The following is a 4821-nucleotide window of genomic DNA, read 5'->3' on the forward strand; positions in this document are numbered from 1 at the left end:
ACTAGACCCACTCCCACAATATACATTTTAAGATAACGGGATTAGAACTAACAATAGAAAGATCTTACCAGACCCACTCCCCTAATATAATCTTAGGATAAGTCAGCAGGTTCTTGGTAAGGACAAACATGTCCTCGAGCCAGATACATTGCTCTATTGACTAAGACAAAGCAATGTAGAAAAACAAGTTTGTTTATTTCTCCTCCTTGAGAACTCCAGAACCCTATGTCCTCCTGGAGAGCCCCAGACCCCTCTCACGTCCTTGGGGACTCCAGACTTCTTATCAATCTGCCTAGGAACTGACATTCTCAAGGATCTCTAACTTGGAGGTTAAATACACGTCAGTTGCTCCGTTGAGTAGTACTCGTTTGCGACTCCGGGGTCTGTACCCTTTTCATACTGTTCATGGGGTTCTCAAGGCAAGAATACTGAAGTGCTTTGCCATTCCCTTCTCCAGTGGACCACATTTGTCACTTAGCCACCAACCTCGACAGCATATTAAAAACCAGAGACATCACTATGCCAACAAAGGTCCATCCAATCAAGTCTATGTTTTTTCCAGTGGTCACATATGATCGTGAGAGTCGGACCATGGAGAAAGCTGAGCGCCGAAGAATTGATGCTTTTGAACTGTGGTGTTGGAGAAGACTCTTGAGAGTCCCTTGGACTGCAAAGAGATCCAACCGGTCCATCCTAAAAGAAGTCAGTCCTCAATATTCATTGGAAGGACTGATGCTGAAGCTGAAACTCCAATACTTTGGCTACCTGATGGGAAGAACTGACTCCTTGGAAAACATCCTGAGGCTGGGAAAGATTGAAGGCGGGAGGAGAAGGGGACGACTGAGGATGAGGTGGCTGGATGGCATCACCGACTCAATGGACATGAGTTTGAGTAAACCCCAGGAGTTGGTGATGGACCGGGAGGCCTGGCATGCTGCGGTCCATGGGGTCGCAAGAGTCAGACATGTCTGAGTGACTGATCTGCACTGGAGTGTACCCGCCAGGCTCCCGGTCCCTGGCATTCTCCAGGCAAGAAAACTGGAGTGGGTTGTCATTTCCTTCTCCTGTGTGTTAAGTAAGTTTGGGGTTTTTTTCTTTCTGCCTTAACACTCTGGGGACACTTTTGGGGGCAAGACCACGTGGATAATTTTTGGACTCATCTGGCTCTCTTTGTGGGGGCATCCCAGGGGGCACCGGTGCTAAACAACACACCTGCCACTGCAGGAGACATAAGAGATCTGGGTTTACTCCCTGGGTCGGGAAGATGCCCTGGAGGAGGAAATGGCAACCCACTCCACTGTTATTGCCTGGAGAATCCCATGGACAAGGGTGCCTGTCCACTGGGTCCCAAGAGTCAGGCGTGACTGAAGCGACTTAGCACGCACACATGCCTGTCTTTGTGACTGTTTAACATTCTTCAGATATTATGATTCTTCCACTGTTTGGCTGAGCTTTTTTGAGATTTAACTTACACTTTGCCATTTTGTCAGCAGAAATGTCACTTATCTTCTTCACTTTCATGACGTTCAGATATACATATGTTTTATGTTTGCCCACAAACAACTACGGTTTTGCTTTCTAGGAAAGTTGCAATGAGAAACAAAATATCTCAAGTCTTGACAATCACAGAAAATGAGGTGAAGCCCCTCTGGCATTCTTTTATTTCCCTTTGTCTTAACCCTAGGATGAGATGGCACGAAACCCAGGAGGAGAGAGACAAACTTCAACCAGCAAATCACTATAGAGAATATAAGTTCCTAAGTCTTTTGTTGTGATTTAAATTTAAAACGAAACATCATGAGTAGGTAAAGAAACGAGGCTATTTCTCCCTGACACAGCCCGGCCTCATGGCTCCGCAGTCTCAGCACGAAATATACATGGATAGACATTGCGGCCCAACCCAAGTATGCACTGAATGAACAACTAAAGGTCACCGATTTCTGTGATATAAGCTTATAATGATATATAACACCATCACTGAATTCCCTATAGCCAACTCAGACATTCTGAGCAAAACATATGTTCAACAGTTTAAGTAAAAAGTTTGAATGATAAAAGCTGTAGTGGCAAACTAAGCATTGTCTAGTAAAGGTGAAACAATTGCACTTGCATAATGCCTCCACCTATGGAGTATTCTTGCCTGGAAAATCCAATGGACACAGGAGTCTGGCGGGCTACAGTCAACGGGGTCGCAAAGAATCGGACACCACTGAGCGACTAACACACACACTCGTAGACAAAAACACACTGTAGCTCTCAGCGTCTTATGGCTGCTGACCCTTGATAACGTGGGACACAGGGCAGAAGAGGAGGTCAGCACTGAGAACTCCAGTCCTCCACAAAAACACTGCAGGGAGAGGGTGGGGATTCTGGAAGATGAATGATTTTGCAAACATAGGGACAAGCCCCTCCACAGTAAAATCCTCAACGTCTCAAAGTGGTAAGCCTGCCCTCACGAGTGAGTCCCAGAGAGTTTGGGCTGAGGACACTGTCATTCCAGACGAAAAGTGCTATTAGAGGTGAAAACTACCTTGTGAGTGAGGCAGTGTTGGAAATACAATGAATTATCTTGGTTTAGAATCTTCACACTTAAGTGCACCACAAAGAACCAGGATTCCTGGTGGGGGTATTGGCACAGCCTATAGAGGACTATAGATCTACCGTTAAAAAAACAAAAAACAGTGGAAAGAAATGGTGATGTCTAGTATATTATTCTTGACTGTCAACATGAAGAAAAAAGTCAGAACCTAAAAGTTGAGAGTTATGTTGTGTTTGGTTGGGTACTGGCACAGCTTGTAGAGGACTATACATCTACTGTAAAAAAAAAAAAATGGTGAAAAGAATAGCGATGTCTCGGATATTATTCCTGACTGTCAACTTGAAGAGAAAAGTCACAACCTAAAAGCTGAGAGTTAAGTTTTATTTGGTGGGAATTCAGGAGACAGTATTTCAAGTCACCCTGAGAGAAGTGCTCCAAGGACGTGGGGGGAGGAGCCAGGTTCCACAGAAGTTTGCAAGAGAGGGAAGGTAGTCCGAACCTCAAAATATTTTGGTGACTCGGAGAAAACCCGGTATCTCAAGTTACGGAATTTAGCACTTTGCTATGCATGGCAGGATGCAAGAGTCGGGGCTCACTGAAATCATTCTTTTCATGCATCTTGGCTATCCTGGGGCCGTGCGCCTTGCATTTTTCCCCATCCCGAGTTCCCTTGGGCTCACATTAGGGAGTGGCTGCAATCTGACAGCTGTCAGACCAGAGGTATATTCCTCCTTCCTGAGCACCCTGGAGGGCTGGAAACTCTGATGACTGTGTCATCCTGCTTTACGGATATGGTAGAAAACAGTTTGTTCCTCGTGGCCTGTGGTCCCAGTGAAATGTAACCTCAGGAACCTGAATGAATGTTCTCAAAAGAGCAGAAACAACCGATTAGCTCATGCACTAACAATTACAAGCCTCTGCTCCGATTAAAACAGAAAATAAAATACAGAAACCTGTAGGGCCTGAGGGACTGTGACCTCGTATGTATAAGATAAGGAGAGAAAAAATGCAGTCCAGAATCAAGGAAAGATTTTGTTCCTGACACAAAGAAAAGGAATCTTTATATATATTAAAATGTGCACAGAAGTATGTACATGTGTATAAGTCTCTACATCCCTACATAACCTCAGCCTTTAATTTGTTTCTCATTTATCTGATACCCATTTGGAGTGATACATCAAAAGTTTAGTGGGAAAACAAAACACTTATTATACAAATTAAAAGTATAGGTTAATTACATTTTCTGGGTCAAATAGAAAATGTCTAAATGAAAACACATAATGGATGTGAGAGAGAAAATTTCTGACAATGAGTACTGTCTTCCCTGTTTAAAGCCTTCCTTTAGATTTATTATTCCCTTTGAAGAATCACCGCACTTGCATCCCTTCCACCTTGACTCAGGAGTAAGACAGAACACAGCCACAAATAGAGGGAGCTCAGAGAATACAACTGTTGCCAACCAATAGCCTGGGGTGTGCCTATTTGGGTAGACTCGAGAACTATTGAGGTAATCCAATCGTAATTCAGGAATTAACCAGGATGTATCCATGTGTGTGTGCGTGCGTGTGGGTGGGTGTGTGTGCATGTGTGCACGAGTGTTTGCTCAGAGAGTGGGGAAGGGCTTCAGTTTAGCCTAGATCTGTCCAGTTTCTGCCTCAGTGTACAGGCTTGTCTTTAGTTTGCTTCTCTCCAACTGACAAATGAGAGGGCTGTCCAATTTGTTTCTTAACTAAGTTTTGTTCCTTTTCTTTCTTCCTTCAACACTTTGGGGCCCCTTTTGGGGGCAAGACTACATCTTCAATTTTTGGTCTCACCTGGCTGTCTTTGTGGAGGCTTCCCAGGTGACACCAGTGGTAAAGAACTTGCGTGTCAATCCAGGAGACATAAGAGACCACGGTTTAATTCCTGGGTCGGGATGATTCGCTGGAGGAGAAAATAGCAACCCACTCAGGTATTCTTGCCTGGAGAATCCCACGGACAGGGGAGCCTGTCCACAGGGTCACAAAGAGTCAGACATGACTGAAGCGACTTAGCACGTGCACGTGGCTGTCTTTGAGACTGTTTGACAACTTTCAAATATTATGATTCCTTCCGTTTTTTGGTTGACCTTTCTTCAACGTACACTTTGCCATACTGTCAGCAGAAAGGACAGTTGTCTATATTCTCATTCATGACATTCAAAATTATATTTGATTTATTTTTGTCCACAAACAACTATCAAGTTTTGCCTTCCGGGAAAGCTGAAATGAGAAACAAAAGAAATCTCTAGTCTTGAAAATCAC

The sequence above is a fragment of the Giraffa tippelskirchi genome, chromosome 1, assembly GCF_054371585.1.
Source record: "Giraffa tippelskirchi isolate mGirTip1 chromosome 1, T2T-mGirTip1v1.2.pri, whole genome shotgun sequence".
In the NCBI taxonomy this organism is placed as follows: Eukaryota; Metazoa; Chordata; class Mammalia; order Artiodactyla; family Giraffidae; genus Giraffa; species Giraffa tippelskirchi.